The sequence below is a fragment of the Sabethes cyaneus genome, chromosome 2, assembly GCF_943734655.1.
Source record: "Sabethes cyaneus chromosome 2, idSabCyanKW18_F2, whole genome shotgun sequence".
NCBI lineage: Eukaryota > Metazoa > Arthropoda > Insecta > Diptera > Culicidae > Sabethes > Sabethes cyaneus.
Genome location: NC_071354.1, coordinates 56,473,269 through 56,496,551, shown reverse-complemented (window position 1 = coordinate 56,496,551; position 23,283 = coordinate 56,473,269). Strand labels below are relative to the sequence as shown.

The 23,283-nt window shown below is 40.3% G+C and overlaps 1 protein-coding gene across 4 annotated transcripts in view; it reads left to right on the top strand.

Moving 5' to 3' along the window:
• The window catches only part of LOC128738214 (uncharacterized), a 693,074-nt gene that overhangs the window by 438,895 nt on the left and 230,896 nt on the right, over positions 1 to 23,283 (top strand). The window lies entirely within an intron of this gene.

The following is a 23,283-nucleotide window of genomic DNA, read 5'->3' as shown; positions in this document are numbered from 1 at the left end:
TATTTTCGGAGTGATTCGCGATTGGGGCTCAACTGGCAAATTGTAAACAAATCGTTTTATTACACCATCAGCCTTAAAAAGACTGATAATATCCTTAGCAAGAATCCTTTCTTCTGTTTTAATCGTTAGAATTATTTAAAACAAGTTTTTAGTAATGGGCGATAGAAGTGTTTAATAAAAACAAAAGACAATTTGCAGTTTAGCCCCTTGCATTGTTATGAAGTGACAGGCTTATTTGCAGATCGTTTTGTAAACAGGCGATAGTAAAGAGCGAAGCTGCGTTGTTCTCAAAACACAGGTGCATTGTAAACAGGCGAAACTAAATAAAAAAATCAAAACAAGGCGAAACAGGGCTGGGCGAATCTCATTGTCAAAATGCTTTGAGGCTCATTCCAAGGGGTTCAACTATAAAACTTGGATTTTGAGGCACAAATTGCACAAATGCACAAATTTTATGCAGTATTGTTGTGAAATTATAAGATTGATTTATTCTACACCAATTTATGTCTTTAAACTTGATTTTTGTAACTTTTATTTAAATTAAGACTTGAAAATGTAATGGCAAATTATCACAGCGATATTCCTCATTGTTTACACTTTGTTAGTTGCGCCCTTATCGCGAATCACTCCGGATTTATTTTATTTTCTTCTTCATCTTCGCCCTCGATTCTACTCACGTGCGGGAGTGCAAGCTATTTATATAACTATTAGCTAAAATACACACTCGCAAAAACTCGTCGCAGTGTATGAATAAATAAGAACGAGAGTCCGAAAGGGGTGCTTATGCTGTCATGTTCGTTAGAATTACTACGCGTGTGTGAGAAAATTAGACCACGGGAGTGTGATTTCCGAAATTTTATCGACCGTTTTACTGGAATTTTTCCGGCCGAATAACATTACTTTTGCGATGAGAAAATAAATTGCGTACAATGATTTTTCTAGACCAAAACAGCGCTTCTGAAAGTTTGGTGCCTCACCTTCTCTTTAGGTCTGAGCACGCCAGTGTTAGGCAAATTAACTAAGGTACCCGAATAAAAGTTTTACTTTTACAATTGTGCTGTCAAACTTTTTCGGAATTACTTAAAAAAAAACTTGAAATTCATGTTCAAGTGTCATTTTAATTGCAAAAATCCCACTCTGTATCTTGGACCTTTTGTTGTTCCACAGACTTTTGTTTGTTTCGCAGACTTTTTTTCGTTCCTCAGACTTATTTTCCAATCCAGTCCGAGTCCCAATTTTAGTGTCTCAGTTCCAGACTCCCAGTCTCTGTTCCAGTGTTCCAGCCCCAATGTCTCAGTCCCAGTCCCAGTGTCTCAGACCCAGCATCCCAGACCCAGTGTCTCAGACCCAGTGTCCCAGATTCAGTGTCCCAGTCCCAGCCCCAATCCAAGTGTCTTAGTGTCCCAATCGAAGTGTGTCAGTTTCCTAGTCAAAGTGTCTCAGTGTCCCAATCGAAGCGTCTCAGTGTCACAATCCAAGTGTCTCAGCGCCCCAGTTCAAGTGTCTCAGTGTCCCAGTCTAAGCGTCTCAGTTTCCCAGTACAAATGTCTTAGTTTCCCAATCCAAGTGTCTCAGTGTCCCGATCTAAGCGTCTCAGTGTCCCAGTTCTAGCGTCTCAATGTCCCAGTCCAAGTGTCTCAGAGTCTCAGTCCAAGTGTCTCAATGTCCTAGTCCATGCGTCTCAGTATCCCAGTACAAATGTCTTAGTGTCGCAATCTAAGTGTCCCAGTGTTCCAGTTCAAGTATCTTACCCAAATAACAATTCCAAGTTTTATTACGTTTGTATAGCGGTTTTCATGACTAATTTCATAAAACCGCTTATAAAACTATGAGCTCCACCAGAACTTTCTGATGACCGTTTTAAACCTGCTTCTGACTAAGTGGCCCACTCTTCAAAAGGTTTTCATAATCGCTATAAGAATCGGGTCATAAGCTCAAATAGTCGTATCGCGCTGCGCTGAAAGCAGCAATAAAATTGCTTAAGCTTTCGCTGCTTGACAGCCATCGCCATTATTTTAATAAAGCTTTTCGCTTTTCGCCTCTGGTGAAAGCTAAATAAGTTCGCCAGCATTATCAATTTGCAAATGCATGCGTGAGCAGCAAAGTTACAGTTTTGCTGTCAGGCTATTCTTATCGATTTGATTTCGAAACTTCGAAACCCATAGAATATTTCATAAATTTTAAACAATTTCGATGGTTTGCAGCATGTGCGCATTAAATTTTATCGTGCATATTGATATGATAGGCGGATAAAATCAACTTTGTATAAAATTTCGCTTCTGAAGCAATTGAAATACTGTCTCAATGCAAAAATCTCATCAATCTAAGACTATCCTGACCAGTTTCAGATATTTTCCCGCTTCAATTTTCTGTAAGATATCTATAACATCTTTTGAAAACAATTTATCTTCGACAGTGTTCGGAATAGAAATCCAAAATAAGCAACTAATTTAAAGTAGGAAACATTACTGGTTCAACAATTGTAGTTGTGGAAAATAGCATTAGGGAAAACGTGTTCTTGTTACGCTAATGATCACATATACATACATCATACGCTGTTATCACAATTTTATTTCTCCACTATATCATTTAACTCTTAATCAGAAATCCCCTACCAAAAAAGACTGAGTTTTTTGGCTAATATAGTGATTTTTTTCCAGCTGCTTAAGTACCTTCAACAGTTAACTTGGACCGTCTCAACACAAATCACACCCGAACAACCTCCTCATGTCGCAAGTTCCCTCTGTAGCCAATTCCCCAAATATTTTTTTCACCCAACTCAAGCGTCGCTTTTTTTTTGTTGCTTCTCCCCAAATAAGAACGCTCATTCCGAACCGAAATATCAACAGCATCACAACAGCACGACAATAAATATCAAGCTGTCGAAGAACCACTTTCCGGCATCCATTGCTCTCTGATCCGCAAATTTATCCTAAGGAAAGAAATCAATCTAGCGCATACATACCTACCGACCATATGAAACCCACTGGATTTTGTTTACATTTGACCTACGCTCTTTAATGGTTCTTGTTGTTGCTGTTGTTGTTATTATTATTGTGTTTGCCACAACAAAAGCAGTCAGGAAAGTAGGATCAACACGTCCGTCGTACCTAGATCCTATCCTTCGATTGCCAATAATATGTATACCCTGTAAAGGGGAAAACGTTTTCAATTTCTTCTCTTCTGCCACCGGCGCGGAGCGCCGTCCAAGTCGAAACGATGACCGAAATAAGGGTAAACATTCAAACAAGCAGCGAAGGAATCTAGAATTGCCTTGAAAAAAAAATTTATGGTAAAAAATATGTGTCAGTTATATTTATGCTAGGGCTTCCCGTTTCGCTTCGACAACCGTCGTCGTTGCAACGTCGTTGGTTGCCTTCATCAAACTCTTCTCGTCACAGAAGCACAGTGCACTACTGCAGAGTGGTGAGTGTCGGAAAGTGGGCCTTTCCCTAACTGGAAGGGCCGACAACGGTAATAAATCAGATTTTTGACTTAAATTCGGCAAACGAAAGCACACAACCAGTCCGGTCGACGTCCAACGACGTCGATTCGTCTGGTCTGGTCCGGTCCGGTCCAGATTTCTGAAACGGGCTGGGGGGACGGCTTTTATTCCACTTGATTTAAACAATCAACCTGATTTTTCCGGTAGATTTCATCACTGATGGTACTAATTTTTCATTTTTCTCTTTCCGCTTTCTTGCAGGTAAACTGAACCGTTTTCCAGCGATGATGATGGTTTCCGATGGAGGAAGGTAAACGATTGAATTTTTAGAGGGGATACAAGATGGCAAGCGTGGTTTGAACTTAAATTTGAAAAAAAAATTATTTTTGTGACGTTTAATTGTTTTCAAAACAAGTCGAAGTTCGTTGACAACGTCTCACAAATTTGAAGTTCATTTCCGCATGTGTTTAATTTTAACGAGAGCAATAAAATTCGTTAAAATTACTTCCATCGTCATGTGTCTCACACCCCGTAGAGTGAGCAGAAAAAAACTGCGTCATTTTACTGCCCATTTGACCCCCACACGTCGTTAACGAGCGGTGGGTGGGTGGGTGGTTGGTTGGTTGATGCAGCGAAGTGAACACCCGAGCGCACATATGTAAGTCAAGTAGGCAACAGCCCACCGACCGAACGGACGGGAAATGTCTTCTCTTCGCTCGTCCCCTTGCTGCGATATGCAGCAGAAAACGCGCGAGCGCGTGTGTTGATATTGTTTTGTTGATTTTTCGGCCAAAACGGAGAAGCTATATTCATTTTCTATAATTAACCGTACACACATATGACAAGTGAGTAGATGTCTAACTGACGGTCCGTCCAACAACTTCGTGTCTGTCGAAAAACGCTTTCCGCGAACAGGAAATTCGAATGCGCACACTGCTCGGCACAGGGTGGTACACGTATATTTGCGTTTACTGTAATGTGACCTACATCTGATTGAGAATCAGAAAAGTTGGATGATGGAAACACAAAATATGATTTTTTGATATTTTTGTTATATCAGGATAAACTATGTCCAATGATTCAATAAATTTGAACCAAATATTACACATTATCTTTTCACAGCGGCTAATATTTGCATTTTGCATTTTGATAAATTCTTCAGTCAAAAGTCGTTGATGGATCTGAGGCTTGAAATTCTTTAATTGGAGTTTGTTTTGTGCGCATCTTAGCAGAATGCCAAAGTTGAATGGAAGAACAGTCGAAACTATCCCAAGTAGCACACTTTTGTCACTTCTGGTTGCTGCAACCTATTTATGACTGAAATTAGTCAATAATCGGTTACCACAACTAGTTTATAACAACTGTGCTAGTAGGGATCAAATTCGACTATTAACTATAGACAATGTAGCGAAAATACTGAAAAAATCAGAAAAGCCATTGAAAACGGTCGAATTGTCGAAAATGTATGAAGAATTTACACCTTATTATTCCGTTAAAAACCGTGCAAGACGTAGCCCTACGTCAAAATAATGATAAATTAAGTAAGCCATAGCACAAGCCTCAGCCTAAGTCCAAGCCCAAGCTTAAGGTCAACCTCAAGTTTAACACAAATCTACAGTTTTTTTACCAAATGGAGAATATTTAATTTTAGTTTATTCCCTACTAGTTGATTAACCGATTTTACTCGGAGGCCATTTGTTTCTCAGCTAGTTGTAAATTAGTTATTGTAACGGTAATTCTCATAATGCAAGAAATAAAACCCTTTTTCTTCATTTGAATGTGTCTATCCTTTGTCAGCTCCCCCTTCTGTTATCCCCCAGCCACTCGTAAATCTGTCTTCTTCTTCGCAGTCCCTATAAAGTAAGACAAACCTTTTTTTTACGTTTTTGAACTTTCCTCTTGTCAATTGCCATCCTATTCCTTCTTTCAGATATCCTTTCTTGTCGTTTAGCCACTTGTACAACTGTTATCATTTCAAAAGCCAGAGAAACGCACCCCTTTACCCATTTGAAAGTTCTTCCCTACTTGCAAGAGACCACCTCTTTCTTTTGTCAACCCCCTGCGCTGATTCTTTTATGCAAAAAACATGTGTGTCAAGTTTGACGAAGGACTGTCCAGGCGTTCCGGAGTTATGGCGGAAAATACATCCATACTCACGTTCTTCGTCTCTCCCGTGTTGACATTGACCTTCCCAGTCAGTTTGCTTCCAGTTTACTCTCTGAAAATCCTAGTAACGGAAGCGAAACAAAGGTTTTTTTTCACATATCCCAACTACGTGACCCCCCCTCTATAACCCCTCCTTCTTGTCTACCAGTCACTTGCATAAATGCAATCAGTCTAAATGCAAGAGAAACCTAACCCCTTTTGCCTATTTGGACCCCCCCCCCTTGTTGGGGATCACTTTTATGTTATTTATGTCAAAGAACGTGTGTGCCAAGTTTGGTGAAGAGCCGTCCAGCAGTTTCGGAGTTATGTCCGAACATACATTCATACTCACGTTTGTCGTACCCTCCCCTGTTAACTCCCCATTCTGTCACGTGACCAATTACGCATCTATTTGCTCTTTGAAAAATCCTGATAACGGAAGAGAAATAAGGCCTTTTTTTAAATATCCCTCATCGTTCCCTCCCTTCCTAACCCCACCCGCATAACCTCCCGCCTTTTTATGTCTCCCTGCAACTTGCGCAGCTGCGATCAGTCTAAAGGCATAAGAAACACAACCCCTTTTACTTATTTTAACTCCCCCCTCTCCCCTCGTTAGAAACCATCCCCTCGCCAGTCAACTCACCAATGTCAATTCCATTTTATCAAGGAACATGTGTGTCAAGTTTGGCGTAGAACGATTAAAGCGGTCTAGAGTTATGCCGCTCCCCTCCATCCTTTTTAGAACCCACCACCCGATGCTGATTCCCTTATGTCAAACAACATGTGCACCGAGTTTGGTGGAGAACCGTCAAGGCGTTCTGGAGTTATGCCGGAACATACAAACATACGTGTTCGTCGCACGCGGCGATCTAGTGTACTATGCGTGATGTTTGGATTCGTGCAATTTTCAGATACTAATTCAACATCCAAAGTGATACGTTTAAAGCTAAATTGCAACGAAACTAAAATAGATAGGCGTTTCACGTCAAAGTACGAATTGTAGAACGATACCTGAGTTTTAATTTGGTAGATAAAAGTAATCAACTTTATCGCACTTTTTTAGGAGAAATTTGATGAAATCGCTTTGAGTAACACTACTTTCAAAGCATTTTGCTTCTGCAAAGTTACTGAAATTCATAAAGTAGAAGATTTAGGAACAATTTTCAGTGCAAAATTTGCTCAGCTTTCGAATTCAATCAACAGAATTGAGCTAGTTGGCATACTTTTTGTACTAGAGCTAATTTTAGTTGAGGTAAACAAAACCGAAAACTAAAAATGTTTAATAACTCTGTAATAAATTGAGATTTGTCCATAGCCGTAGAAGGATTTTTTTCATCAAATTTGGTCCACTATCATCGCCTAAAATATTTGCACCGAGTTTGCTAACACCTTGTATATAGAGTAAGGAGGGGTAAATGTCCCAAGCAACCAAAAGTTCGAATTTCACTCAAGGAACAAACTTGAAAGTTCATATTTGGTTCAAATTTAGTTCCGCAGAACTTCCTTGCTGAACAACTAGACACTACATTTGTAAACCGAACTTCATTCTCATTAAAGTACCGTTAATATCTGTAGCAGCTTGAAAGTCCAACATGCAGCTTGAAAGTTCAACATACAACTTGAAAGTAACTTAGAGTTCGGATAATGGTGTCTAACGAAAGTTAACAAGCTTTATGTCTATGGAGCTATAGCTTGCTAAGCAGCTTTACATATAATTAACCAAACTTCAAAGTTGCCTTGAGTTCGCTGCATAGAGCGCTAAACAGCTTCTGAAGAAACTTTGGCAAAAGTTTATAAAACAGCACTTGTAGTTTTATTTTTATACTTTTCCGTTTTCTACTTCCGCTTCCTCCTAACTTTTGTAAACTCGGTTCATGCGATTAAGATAGACCATTTAAAAAAAGCCTAACTAACACCAACCGCTACTGGATTTGAACCCGAGCGTTCCTCGTTGCAAGCCTATCCTGATGCATTGCGCCATCTCTGACGCCGCTAGTGACATGAATTTTGCCGATGAGTTGTTCTTAAGTGTAAGTTCGTTTCGGGGCTGTACTAATTGAGAAATTAGCACATCGAGTAAAAACGATGCAAATCGCTTATTCCAGCAACGGAGCAGTGGTATGCGTCTAAGTCACCGAAAAAGAAGTACTCGAGTTCAAATCCCCAAGGTTTATGTTGGTAAGTTACAAGTGGTGTGTGGTAAGTTACAATAAATTAATATTTATAAAAAACAGTCGATTATTAACCGAAATTAAATACTTTAGTTAATGAGAAATGTCATGAATCTGCAAAACAGGAAGAAGTGGGAAAATATTCCCCCAATCTTTTTTATTTTGAAAATTATTGGAGTTTCTTTTTGGGCTGAACAGTGTTCTATATAGCGAGTTAAGTGAACTTTTCGCGAACTTTCTAGTTCTGTTAGAAGTTACTTTGTATTCCCTTCGAATAAGCATCAAATACGAACTTGAAAGTACGGTTAATTACTTAAAAATGAAGTTCAATAGAGTTCTATTCATGATCATTTCGTTGGCTGATTAAGCCAAAAAATCCCCTTTTATCGGAACTTTTGGTTACTTGGGGTGCGATACGGGAAAGTGCGATTCAATGATTTATCGGTGCAGATTTCGAGTAAATTAACTACATTGGCATGGATGAGTGACTACTTAGACAGCTTGAATCTAACGTAAAATTTGGTTGCATTCGAAGCATAGTTGCTGAGATATGTGCAAATTTTATTTTAGGGCGGTTTTGACGTAATTTTTCGTTATACGGCAAATACGATATCAACAGGAGGATATTACTTGTTGAAAATTTGTAGCAGCGTTTTACATCACTCACATATCTGTTTTGAAAATACGGTGAAAAGAATTTACAAAATATATTTTGCTTTTCCGTAATCTAATCTAACCACGTCAAGCGCTTTGCGGGGTAAAAGTGCGATTCACAGGCGGGACAAAAGTGCGATTCATTGACGAGGCGAAAATGTATAGCTAATTATGTATAACTTTAGGCACAATATTACAGATACTAGAAATGGAAGATCTGCAGAAAACGGTGTGCTCTACAGATGTTGGCCGAAGGAAAACAATGTTTTTTCGCTGATGAAACAAAAAACAAACGTTTGGAAAAGTTCCGATCTGACGGAGGCTTCAATATACCAGCGCAAAATAGAAAATTGCAAATTGAGAATATTCCTTACCAAAACATACCGCAGATTGGAGGTAATATGGTTTCATTAGCCGCTGTTGTGCTAATTTTATGGATTCGAGCTTCGCACTTTTGCCCCGCTAAAATATTTTTAAAAAATATTCTAATTTCCATAACGTTTTAAACTAGCTCAAAAATTATAAAATAGCTTTAAATAAAAGATTAAGTAATTGTTACTACAATGCCAAACCACTACAGGAAAAGCTTTAGCTCATAAATCACAACATCGACTTTATAGGGTAGTTGATCCAATAGTTGTGGTAGTACCAATAGTTGCGCTACTATTAATTATTAATGCATATTTTCGTCACCGTAGCATTTTAGATAAAACAATTACGTTCATTATATAAAACAGGTTCTTAGAAGTATTGGTAGTTAGACTACACCATTTGAAATTCAAGTATTATTAGTTAAAATGCCAATTTTCCAAAATCTAACGCAACTATACGCGCAGTTGGGGCGCACAACTATAGGCTCTCATTTCTATAGTTTTGCTACGATGTTTTTTCGCTTTGCAACCTAGCAATGTATATAGAATAACATAATTAAAGGAACATCAAACTTAATTAAGGAAACATTAGCGCAACTGTTGGTACAATATAATTGAATCGGAAAATTCATTTTTTCTTTATAAAGCTTCTCGTACAACGAAAGCAATTGTCTTGCCTTGTGACAAATACCTTGTATTTGATAAATTAATATCCCTCAAGCATTAATTGAAGCATATACCTGAATAAACAAGAAAAATGAAGTTATATTGTGCTTGGTGGCGCAACTAATGGAGCATCTACCCTACAAGCGCCTCTAGCCGTTGCTTCAAATCGTTTTTTTTTCTTCACAAATATGTTCTGGCATGTCTAGTGTTTTCCTGCTATAAATTTTCGCTTACATTTCGATCCGTCTAATAATTTGGTTGCCAAGCAACTGCGCAAACATAACGCAGCGCCACATTTTACTGCACTCGCACAGTTTATCTCCTTACTGATTGATTTTCATTGCACCATAAACCACGGTAGATTTAAGAAAGGGTGCTCTATTTTTGATGGCATCGTCCTCCCGGCTACTTTCTGTGTCGCACTGTAACCGAGACCGTTAAGCTATTAAACCGAACCGAAAATGTTTTCTAATTTTCGACGCATCATCCATTCGAAAAGCTAATGACAGCACCTTGTAACCGAAAACCCGTACCACCTCTAATTAGTAGCCGACCCCGGGAGTGCATCCTGTGTGCAAGTTGACGCTAAACACACAAGGTGCTGCGCTGCAAATAGTTGTTTGTTAGTATGCTTTGAATATTAAATTCAGCTCAGAGGCACCCTGTGCTGAAGGACTTTTCTCCGAGCGAGCGAGCGAGCGGGTGAGTGTGACATAACTCGAAAATTGCTGGGACAAATTGAATTAACATAAATCAACGATGGTCACTCGCTGCGCAGTTCTGGTCTTCTGGTACATGGAGGATCGCAAGGGGACCACCATGGAGACCATGGTGGAGGCACGGGGACAGTTTCCTGCGAAATGGAAACGAAGTAGTACAAAACCGACACATTGGAAGAAAATACCAACTTGCATTTCTAGTTCTTCTGTAAATCGGTCACATAGACAGTTGTCATCGCCGTGACGAGGGCTGAACGGTGCTGGTGCGGAGCCGGTGCGGTTGTGGAGGAAAGAAAACCGTTGTGGTGAATCGGCTTGCAGAGAAACCGCAAGAGTGTCCTACCGGGGATGCTCCGGAAAGCAATGATTTTCAGTTTCTCAGAAACGCATCGGTGACGTTCGATCAACATCAAAATAAAAAAAGTTTTTATGCGGCACCATTTGAGGTGGTCTCAACCAGCATAGTTTTCAGATAATGTCGAAATCAGCAGAATTTCCTGCTTTGGTCTTTTGCGAACTTTGATAACTACATCAATCAGCAATGCGAACAACTCCAGCGCCGTTATTCAACTTATTTTCCCCAACTGATGGTTCTATTTTAAACCCCCGAACCATTCAATGGCGTGGGTGTTGGCTTCGAACCGGAACGGAGATCCACGAATGGTAGCCGCAGGGCCCGGGGGCTTGGAGTGGTAAAGACGCACCAGCCTGTAGGACTAGGAAGGAATAAAAAAACTATTGAAAGAAGAGAAATGGCTTCCCGAAAAGCGGAGCAGTTTCCAGCGACCGTTGGCGACAACGTGGCGGCAAGGGCGTTTTTTTCCATATGTGTGTACAATTTTCAACCAATGCAACGCAGTGTCGGATAGATCCATTCGATATAGTTGTTTCTAGATGGGCTGCTCCTGTATTCTCAATTTCAAATAGATACCCAATAGTCGCGATTTTTTTTTTTGTTCGTGGCATCCATTTCTACTGTCCTATTCTGTTCTGTTCAGTCCGCCGTTCTCACCATTTAGCTAGCTCGGAGCGACGCGGTGGCGGTGGTTCAGTGTCTGTGTACGGCGATGTACGCGCGCACCGAAGAGGAAAACTCGGAAAACTGTCAGTAGAAAGTGGTTCGAGCTTAGTGCTGCCAGTGATCTTCACCGTTTCGCGAGTGTGTTTTATTTGGCCAGCCGGACAGTGTAAAATAGTGCTGTGAGTATTTTTGGCAAACGATTTTCGCACCTTCCAGAGTTTTATATTCGCTACTGTATCCTGTGTGCTAGCCATTCTCTGACGAGTTGTGGAAGGTTGAACTTTTTTTTCGCCCCGTCTGGTCGACTAATCTAAACATTTATTAATCACGGTGAGATTGTATCATAAACATGGCGCATGGTTTTCGGGTTTCGGTCCGCCACTGCAGGGTCTTTGATGCTACGGGTTATTTATAAGTCGAAATTTACGGCTCTACTGCCGGTGTGAAAACGGCCATTAATGATCGGGATGAATGGGAGTGCGAACGTAATAACATAACATAAGAAACGCTCGTGTGGTCCTGCCACGCTGCTGCTGCTGCTGCTGCAGCACGGTGTAGGTGTTCGAGCGATTAAAGCTAATGCATTCGGGCAGTGATTAAAGGCAGCCAGACGAAGCTGAAAAGGTGGCTTAGTTTCTGAAATTGTTGTTTCAATCCCCGGCGATGTTCAGCGGTGGTGGTGATGCTGCTGGTTGAAAGTGAGCAAATGTAAAGTTTAATTTAAAAATCTTTTAAAACTTTGGATTGATTCTATCAATGAAAATGTAAAGTGTTCTGACAATGTAATCTTTAGATAGCCAACAGAAATATACAATTGTGTCAATGAACAAATTTGAATATTGACAATACAGAGACAAATCCTGAAATTAATTGAAGCACTCGGCTAATATTACTCTGTTTAAATATACTTAAACAGTTTTGAATTTTTCAATCCGCTTGAACGCGCAGCCCGAGTCGGTGAACCCCCGCTCGATGAGCGGGATCAAACGGATCACCACCCCCTAATAGACGATTTATCACCATCATCAAGGCGATTAATCAAACGCTTTACTGCATCGAAACACTCCACGCTAGAGTACCTTCGAATTCCGATTCGCAAGCCACACACCATCAGCGAGCGATCATCCGTGGGAGGCCGAAGGTTATCCTCTGATTAGAAACTAATTGATATATCACTACTACACAGTGCCGTACGCGGCATCACACGCACCTCCCGTTCCGGCCCACAAATGAACACTCATGCCCCTTCAAAGCCTCTGCTTTTAATCTTGACCATCAATAAAATGTCCAACCAGCAGGCCGCTGCTGCTGGCTGATGCTGCTGTTGGATAGAGAACACATCCGAACAGCAAACGTCGGTCTTCAAGGATCATCTATCTTTGGCTTGATGAACGAACCGAGCACCGAAAGCCAACCGGCTAACCAGCTGGCCTGCTCGTTGAATAACACCAATCAGATGCCCCTACGAACCGGCCTCCGGTCGGTCGGCCGGGGTAGTCCCTTTTTGACCATTTCATACATTATCGTTAGGCGACCAGGCGAAGGACCGGTTCTGCTCTGGTGTCGGTCATCCACCGTAGACCCATAAATTTTAATCAAAACTCACTCGTTTCCGTTCGCATTTGATCAAATTCGTCCCTTCTTGATAACTAAATTCAATCACTGCTAATTATAAATTAATGATGAATAATCATTGAACGTGTCAGGAAGTCGACCGAGCCCCCACATATAGTGGGCTAATCCTTCATGATTTGCGAAAGTGTTGAAATTTTCGGAATTCACCGCACACATATGAATGAATTCTGTATCAGTTTTCCTTTGTTATTTTTGGAATGTCCCATATTGCGACACATACACACCGTTCGAAATAGAACCGGTAGGTATATTGAGTGCAAAAACAACTCAAACATGTCAGCTGCCAGAACATATCCGCTGGCGACCCGAAGGCTGCCAACCTGTAATGCAAACGAATGCTCCACGCGGTTGATGGGCAGTTTTACATGCGCACACGGACACGATCCGCACCAGCCAGCCAGTCAGTCAGCCTGCCAGCCAGCACACTTAACCGACCGTACGACAAATGATGAGCTGCATCTCTCTTTCTCGTTCTCTCACTCAGCAGCTGGCTCGTTCTGTATCTCGGTCCGCTCATTTGACCCCGATGGCTATCGCTCGGAACAGTCGCGTCACCGGCGTCGCTACTCCGAAGATAAATTGGCCAGGTAGCATTTCCATATTATTCCGTTCATTACCGGTCGGCTCTGGCAGGGGCCCATTCGAATGGGCACTGGGATGAACTAGATTCCGGCTAAATATGTCCTGCCAACCAACTACTGCCTACTGGCTATCAAGGCAGGATATGTGTACTCGCTAGCTAGCTAGCTAGCACTCGCTTTTGTCCGATTGGGTCGGCCACCGAAGAAGGATCGTCATCAACGCCGCATAACTAATGCGAAACCACAGTCGGTTGATGAGAATCAGGCTTCGAACGTAGTGTGAGCTTGTGTATGTATGGGCATCAGGACTCTGGGGCATATTTTTGGGTGGTTAGTTAAATGAGATTAGCTACTCTAAAACGGAGGAAGTGTTGAAACGACCGAAGCAATTTTGTTTGTAAAAAATATAGCTTTTTCAGGCCTTCAAAGGATAAGAAATATAAGAATGCTTTTGTACTCACATTTTAATGCAAAAATATTAATTTTTACCGTGCTTTTTTGGCCTTTTCAGTCTTTTTGGAATTTAGGCTTTTTCAATTCACTCCGACGTTTCGACTATTTATTTTAGTCTTTTTCAAGGATAGCTTTTGGCAAATTTATTTCATTTAACTTCAATACCATAACCGTATGCTCACACCTTACGCTTAACTACACTCAAAAAGTTTTGTACAACCTGCCTGCAGCTTCATCTGTACGGAAACTCACTTTTTCTTCATGTCTTCCTCAGATTTGAACTTCTTGGAATGGTTACGTAGTGCCTGCTTAATAATAGCTTAGGATTTTTCGATGGGCCTTAGTTCAGGTGCGTTGGGGTGTTCATGTCCTTGGGTACGAAAGTGACGCCGTTGGCTTCGTACCACTCTAGAACATCTTTTGAACAATGGCACGAAGCTAGGTCCGGCCAGAAGATCATAGGGCCCTCGTGTTGCTTCAACAGAGGAAGCAGACGCTTCTGTAGACACCCCTTGAGGTAGATCTGCCCGTTTACAGTCCCGGTAGTCACGAACGGTGCACTCCGTTTACTACATGAGCAGATGGTTTACCAAATCATATATTTCTTGGCAAACTTTGAAAGTTTCTGCATCCTTACTTCCTGCGGAACATCAAACTTGTACTGGGCGATGAAGTACAGTAGCCCCGGAAGCTGCCGAAAGTCCGCCTTGACGTAAGTTTCATCATTCATGATGAGTGAGTTGAGGTTTTTCCAGGTGTTTGCGCAAAGTAAATTCGTGACATTGCTTTTCGAGTGACGCCATTTTTTCCAATTTTCGGAAAACTGACCGCGATTAAAATAGAGTGTAAACAATACATTCTACGCTACTTCTACTCAAATCTTCAAGAGAAAATACCCAATGGGCAGCACCTAACTATTGACCAACCTACGCACGTTAAAGTCTTTAATGAAATTATTTCTTACTAAACAATGCCTAATATTTTCCAATTCCTCAAAAACTTACAGCAGAAATTTACAATTTACTGTATTACAATAAATTCATAAAAATATTTTCAACCAACTGTAGAAAAAATACTTCAAAATAAATTAGGAATCGGCAAGTCAGAAACGTGAAAATACTTTTTCCTACTTTTATCGAATGAATTTTCGTAACTGAAAGGCGTCCCCTATGATTTTTCGATTCGAAACTGTCGTTTAACTTTGCAATGACTAAGAACTGATTGACCTAGAAATGCTCAATGATGGCGGTGAAGTGCATGACAAGTTTTGGAAGGAAGTGTCAAGGACAAGGAAGTGTCTAATGCGAAGAATGATTAGTTGGATGAACTGGAAAATTTCGATGTAGACCACCAATATATTGGATTGTGCAATGACAAGTAGAGCTCGCATCTACGCTCTTTCTGTTGGTACCCGAATGTTTTACTTACTACACTACTGCCGCTCGTTATATTAGGTAGTCTAATACCTAATTTTGTTTTATTCTTCCAATTCTATGATTCCGTATACCCACCACACACTTCTATGCAACGATATTATTTTTGTATGACTGCTTTTTGTTTTGATTAACCAAAACTGGGTGCGCTTGGGTACTAGCCCCCCGTGTCACTGCAGAACACAATATTTTTTGTAGTCTATATCGAAAATTTCGGGTTCCTGTCATTAATCATCGTAATTGATCCAGAAATTCAATTTCAAGTAAAATCCAATATCAAGTTAAGCTTGATGTCCGATATCATGTCGAAATTCAAATTCTATGTTATGTCCTGTTTCAAATCCAATCTCATGACTAATATTAACCGAAGACCTCTAGAATAAGACTGATATCTCTGTTATTTTTTCATATAAACGGTAAGCGTTACTATTGGACGCGGTTCTTTTTTTTAAATATTATTTATTCTTAATATATCTGATCCCTCGTGTTGCCATTTTACAGACCAAGCTTTGTAGAATTAATTAAATACTAGAGGTCTATTTCGCGGTTCTTTTAACAAAGGTAGTAATTTTTTTATGAGTGTTAGTGCGTTTTGCGGAATTCTGCATTGGTGTATGTTTATGTATGTTGATATGGTGGTATGAATATTAGCACTCACTCACACAGATGCATGCAGCGATCACCTTGGCCAGCAGAGCGAGCTACAATCAATGTCCCCCGAATATGAGCAGAACTGCCAGTCTCCTTGATAAAGGAGTCTTGGTTTTAAGTCTAAAAAACTTAAAAATAGTCTAATCTAATAAATTTAAATTCAATTTAAGTCTGATTTAATTCTATTTTCAAGTAAAATTTTAAGTTACATTTAAATTGCAATTTCAAATCAAGACGAATTTTACGTCCAATTCAAGTCCAATTCCAAGACCAATTTGAAGTTCAAGCTTAACGGGAAATTAGAAGTCATTAACTTTTCATCGGAGAGCCCAATTTCGGAAGCAGTTTTTGGGCTCAAAAGCGGGGTTCTGTTTGCAAAAAATGTAAATACTGCATTCTTCTTCCAATATGAACGCAGCAAATATATTTTCATGAACAGAATTTTTGTTTCAAACGAAAAAACTGCTTTTGAAATTGACGGAATCCATGACTGCTAATTTCACTTTAAGCTTAATCAGCTCCAGGCCAAGGTTTCCTCTGCTGTACGAAGAAGTCGTCTCCATTCCACTCGGTCCATGGCCGCAATTCGCCAGCCACGTAGTCTGCGAAGGGTCCGCAGATCGCCTTTCACTTGATCGATCCATCTTGCTCGCTGCACGCTCCGCCGTCTCGTTCCAGAACTGATCGTTATTGAGAACTTTTTTAACCGGGCTGTCGTCCGACATCCTCACGACGTGGGTGGTTCCCTAAGCAGCTGATGCAATTCATGCTTCGTTCGCCTCCTCCAGGTTCCGTCTTCCATCCGCACTCCGCCGTAGATGGTGCGCAACACATAGAGCATAGTTCATGCCTCATGGCCGTAAACATAAAGGACTACCGGTCTAATCAGCGTCTTGTAGATTGTTAACTTCGTCCGGTGGCGAATTTTGTTCGATCGCAGCGTCCTACGGAGTCCAAAGTAGGGAAGTTTTGAAGTTCAAATTTAAGTGCAATTTCAAATTCAATTTTAAGGTCAATTGAAAGTTTACCAACCTTCAAGTAAAAGTTTGTCACGTCTTGTTTAAATTGGTTAAAATTTAGGTCCACTTTCATGCCAATTTAAGTCTTGTATTCAACCAAGTTTTAAGTTCAATTACGAATAAAATTTTATGACTAATTTCATGCCCAGCTTTGGTTTTAACAACTTCAAGAGCGAATTTAAATCTAGTTTTAGGTCCAATTTGAAGTCAAATGTAATTTTATAGGAAGTCTTAATTCAGGTTCGATTTTGAGTTCAATTCCAATTCCAATTCCAATTTCCAGTTAAATTTGAGGTCAGGCTTCACGTCTAAATTGACCAAAATATGAGCCCAATTTCATACTAATTTTAAACCGGTGCCCAGGTTGGAGCCTAGCAATGCAATAATCGATGAAAGGCTCGACTGCTTAAGTGATGGAATTGCAAAAGTTTAAAAATGGGATGGACTTAAATTGTACCTGAAATGTGTTGAAATAAAACAAGGACTACCTCTTTGCGGTGCTATCAGTTGATGCGGAGCAAGTGACCGCAAACCATCGGAACGGAACCGTAAGCCAGGGGAAATCAAACGAGAAAAAAAAGAAGAAGAAGAAGAAGAAGAGGTTGGCTCGTTGTCACAAAGTACGAGTCGTCCTGTTCTCCAGTTTCTGGTAGGTCGTATTTACCGATTGCTGGCAAAGGGAAATTATGCTGAGCCCATTAGTGCTAGTGCATCCGTCTACCTAGTGATAAAGTATTTGGAACAGGCAGGTTATGCCGCTCGTGACTACAAGTAGACTTGAGCAGGAATGGAAAAACCGCTTATAACGATCAGAACATAGGAGCTTTTCAGCTTCATTGATATCACTACTTGTAAGTGACAAATACTTTGTAGCAAACTGTACAGATTATGACACAACTCATATCACATCAGGTTCATTTCTTGATTGCGAAATATAACAGAGATCAACAAACAAATCAAACAAGATCAATCAACAAATATAACAAACGATCGGCAGTGCGTGGATCTCGATACAAACAACATGAGTAACCTGCTTTCTCGCAGCAAGACGAAATGTAACACTGTGATCGACTGCTGAGAATTGATACAAGAACACAATCTTATGATCACTGTTTGTCATCAACCGTACAGAGATAAGCATCCCTGGACTTGAGTCATCCTATGTCGTTTGCAGCTAGCCACCCACAACGACAAACAATTGAGCAAACTTCTGATTGGACTTACTACTGCACTGTCGCAGGTGGTATATAATTGAACATTCAAATCATTTTTTCTTCCAAAAACAACCAAGACAAAAACCGTAACAGTGTTTCATCAATTAGCGAAAACCGTCCTTTTCTTAGGGACGAACTTTTTTTTTAACTCAACTGGTCATAATGAAACTAAAAGTTTTTGTTAAAACGTGAAACTGCGTTACCGTTGTTTTGCCCTTGAAGGTGCGTTAGAGAAATGGAATCATCAACAAGAAATAGCAAAATTTTATTTACTTCTGCTATAAATTAGTTATAGTACAATTGAATAAAATGTTCCTTTAACTTTCGTTGATTCGTAAATTGTATCAAACTGTTGAAACGGAGCCACTACTGACACGAGGTCTTGAAATATTAAAACTACTGTTCTTATTTGGGTAAAAATGAGAATTACTCTTTCAATACCTCGAAATAGTGAACCCCTCGTTCGCCAAGGGGCGGGACAATTGTCATAAAAGTTGCGTTTTTAGCAAACTTCGTCATCTTTATCATGTGATGTGACCTAAATTTGTTATGAAATAAATAGCAAATGGCATGGTTCTGTAAAGGGGATGATGTAAAGATTTTAAATGAAGTGAAAATTTTATGTGGCAATCGTGAATTTGGCCACCATATTGATTTTTTTCGGAAAATCGCCTTTTTCGCCAGTGCACTCACCGATTTTATTTTAAGCTTGCCATGGGAAGTATTTCGCTTCCAAAAAATATGCTTAAACATCATTTAATTTCCGCATACATGTTCAAAATGACTCAAAATGGTGACATCAGTACGAACATGAAAAAAATTTGTGGTTAGAAAATATCTCGAAAGGTAATATTTTTATTGACGTAGAACTATGTCTTACCGCAAGGTGTCAAAAACTTGCTTGCGTCTACCTGAATCGTAGAAAAATCATTGATTGATTATATTTAGCTTATTTCTGACCCATTTTCATTAAATTTTGCATGTTAAAAAAGGGTCTCGATTTTGGCAACACAAACGACACACATTTGTTGCCAAATTCGACAACTTGTCTCAGGCTTGCCATTTCCTCACTCATTGGGCAAAAAGTGCAACTTTTTTCATTCAACACAATGAGCAGAACTGCCGCCACAAATGAGAAATACATCCACGCAATGAGAAACACACCAAAAATAAAGAGAAATATAAACAAACTTCAGATTCTCATTGTGCGAAAAATGAGAAACTTTCGAAATCGCTCGTACTGGAGCAGGCAACGGCACGGGAATTACATTGTTGCCATATCTATCATCCACCATCGTCATATGCAACATTTTTTGCACTGTTGCCGCTGCGAGAAATCTAAACAGTTTGTTTTGTGCCATATCATAGGCAGCCAAAAAGTGTATTAACACTTTGTTGCTCAGTTTATTCCTCAATGAGAAGAACAATGAGCAGGTTGCTGAGCAATCGCGATCAGTAAAAAAGAGAAAAGTTCAAACAGAACGGAGCAACATAAATCGCGACTGAGTAAAGTGTGAATTTTTCTCTTCTCTTTTTTTATTCTGAGGAGGAATCATCCCTGACTTGTCTAAACATTACAAATTAGAAACAACTGAGCAAATTTAATCTAATTAGAAACAATTGAACAAACTAATGAAGACAAAAAAGTAAAAAAAATTAAAAAATATTTAAACAAAACTGAAAATGGCAAAGTAAATTATCTATTTGAGCTAAAATAAAACATACAAAAAATGGGAACAACAATTTGATTGTGTCCCTCTCAGAATTTTATTGAAATAATACAACACAAATCACATAACACAGTCTGCAGCATTTTAAAAAAAATATAACCTTCCATTAAAGTCTAGGCACACCAGTGGCATAGGAAATATTTGATAAAAATATAAAATAAAATACTGCTAGATGCCGTGCGTGCAAGCTATAAAGGTTTTTCACGACAAAAACACCACATAATTAGGGTGAGAGGTAGTGGAATTAACCTTTACTAATCTAAATTGAAGGTTCTATAGAGGACCAAATCTGCAATATGTTATTAAAACTACAGCGACTGTTTTGATGATTATTTTGAAAGTGACACAATGGCTCAGCCTGTATTATTTTGCTAATTTCGAACTATTATCTGACTCAAGATACTTATCACTTATGATGGCGAATTTGTCACGAATCGTTTAACTAATATGAAAGTGTTAATTATTTCATTAAAAATTTGCCAGAAGCAACTTTAGTCTGCATCAAGCACTTTGTGACTCAAAGCTCACGTCAGAAATTTAATCTCAGAATAGCTTGCACTAAATTATTAATCAAACTTTAGAGAGTTTCTTCAAAACTTTTTGTGTTGAATTTTTTTTCATAGAAATTCTACCGTCAATGGTAACCTACCATCCGCTACTTTAAGGACCTTAAATCCCCGACCTACATTGGCTGGCACCGAACCGAAACATCTGAAATGTCGGCGCCGCCTGTCGGCATCCAAGACATCCTTCGCCCGGAGACAATGTCAAAAGTTGTAAGTGTTCCCACTGGAGGCTCGAAACCCGCCGCCGCCGTCGTCGACGGAGACTTTACCTAAACTGCCGTCAAATTGATTTATAGCAAGCCCATTAAAAGTCTCGGTACCGTGCGTCCTCGGACGAACCACCCAACCCCAGCCACCACATGCAACCAACCATAGTATGTTCTATTTTCTTCCTGGCTAGAAAGAACACCTTTCTTCCGCGACAGGAATAATCGCCCGTTGAGAGTATACAAACACTGCGACACGTTTGAGTGTGACAGCAGAAGTAATACACAAAAAAACTAACAAAGTAACAGGACTCTTTCGTCCCTGCCAAAGTACGTTGCCCCGTATGTGTGTTTCCCCTGAGTATTTTCAATATCCTTTTTCCCGGGGTAACCCCTCGCACTTGTACTACCAGCGAAACCTTATATCCCCGAGGAATTCCGGTTCCATTAGCACACTATTGCACTGTGGTGTTATTCATTTAGAATTCACAGACAAACTAACACAGACCCTCGCACACATACATACACACATATAAAGTCATCGGGGTTAGGACAAATGATATTCAGTCACTTTCTTTTGTGTCGCACAATGTTCAAGGCAAATATTAGGATATCTTTACTGTTTCGTGTCTCGCTCTTTTTCTCTCTGCCTCGATGGAGGTATTCCTTAATGGGACGAGCACGTGACAGCCATTAGATAAGAAACACGGGGTTGGGTTACTGCTTGATGTACGCATTTTGACAACATAACTGACAGAGTAATTGGGCTTGTTTTTCGGTTATGTTTAGTTGTGCTAGGCGTAGTGAATTTCGATAAGGCCACGTGCCTTGTCAATAACAGCCTGGCGTACTGGTGATTGAACAAACGGGACAATCTTGGTTCGGGTTTCGGTGTGGTGCCGATTGACCGGTATTGATGATCTTCGATCAAACCCCACGCGCGATGGGAATTGAGGCTAAAAATATTTTGCTAGTTGTTTGAAATTACTCATTTCAACTGCACTTTCGGTTTTGCTGAGTATTCAAAGCAGACGGTCCGGCCAACCTCTAGCCTGTCCCAAGTGACCCTACCATTACCGGATCCATCAAACAAATTAGAGTCACTATTCTACCCCTCGAAATCGTAAACGTACGATTATTGGCTGTAAACCAACAGGTATCATCCTAACTGGAAAATTTAATCACCAATAAAAGACGTCTATCCCTATTCCGGACACACAGGTCCTTGTGCCTAATGGGGTCAAACCATTCTAGGATGGGCTGTTCCTCTAAATTTACGCTCTTCCGGATTCCGTACTACCTATACCTAGGTGTGCTTGGGCACGGGTATAAGCGATTTATTGCGCACCCTAAATGGAGACATGAGAGGAAAGAAGATGCGAAATGAAATTAACTTGCGGCGACACGGTGCCACAGCAGGAAAAGGTGAAAGGTTCCGTTCCAACAGGGGATGCGAAGTTGGCACCTCTCAGAGCACACATTTTTTTTTCGGCGCCGATTCGTCTACAGTGAAATCACTTCACACCAATTGGTGTAATCGTCTTTTGATTTTTTTTGCTTGTTCCTTTATTATTAGGGTTGTAAAGACGAAACGAAAACAGTACTTTCAGAGCACGTGTTCGAATCGTTCGGTGTTCGGTCTTGCTCTGCCACAGAAACTGTGTGTTTGGATCCTTCTCAACGATTACACTTGATTGCGGTGCACTTCGAGCCCCTCACTCGCAAAGGTCCCGAATGGGAGTGGCATCCCTTCCTGAGCCGGTGATTGCCATTGAGGTTGGGACTGATATTCACTTGTGGAACGAATCGAGTACGGATACGGCCTTTTCACCCTCTCGTCTTCCAACGGCGGGCTGGTAAGAAAAGCAATCTCTTCGATTGGTTTGATTCGGAAGACAGTCCCGAGAAATTCGTCCCAAGGAGTGTAGCATTACTCAGCTCTAACGATAATGATGATGAAAATTGTGCTACGTTGTTCCTTTTGCTGTACTATATGGTAACCGCACTATAGAAAAGTCAAATTATGCAAAGCCTCAAAACAATGTCAAATTGTCTATCACCCTCTTGGGATCGGAAACTATCCGGGCTCATCTGTCGGTTCCGATCCCTCCCGACAGCCCAACCAGACCGGCACGAACGAACCCAACATCGAATCTTTGTCAGGTAGTCCGATTGTTGTGTTGGTACATATTTATTATTGGACCTTTCCCCGATTCTTGTCGCTCGGCTAGGAGCTAGGAGAAGAGGCTAGAAAGGCTTTCACTTTTAGCCACTTGATTTCCGGTGTGGTGTTGCTTACTGTGTTCCCCGACGAGGACGCCTTCAGGGACCAGGGATGGTCGTCGAGTTGATACGGGTCGTTAGCTATCCAAACGTTAGATGCGTTAGTTAGTTGTGCACAACATAATGAGCTGCAAGGAGGATGGGCATGAACTTTAATGATAATAATGATTCGGTAGGCTTTGCTCTTTAGACAAGTTTCAGTGTTGCATGGTTTTAAGTTAAATATTCGGATTCAACGGCACTTCATATGTTTTACGTAGAATAGGGTGACGGACCCATATTTCGCTACCTTTATCTAAAAAATTTACATGAAACGAAAT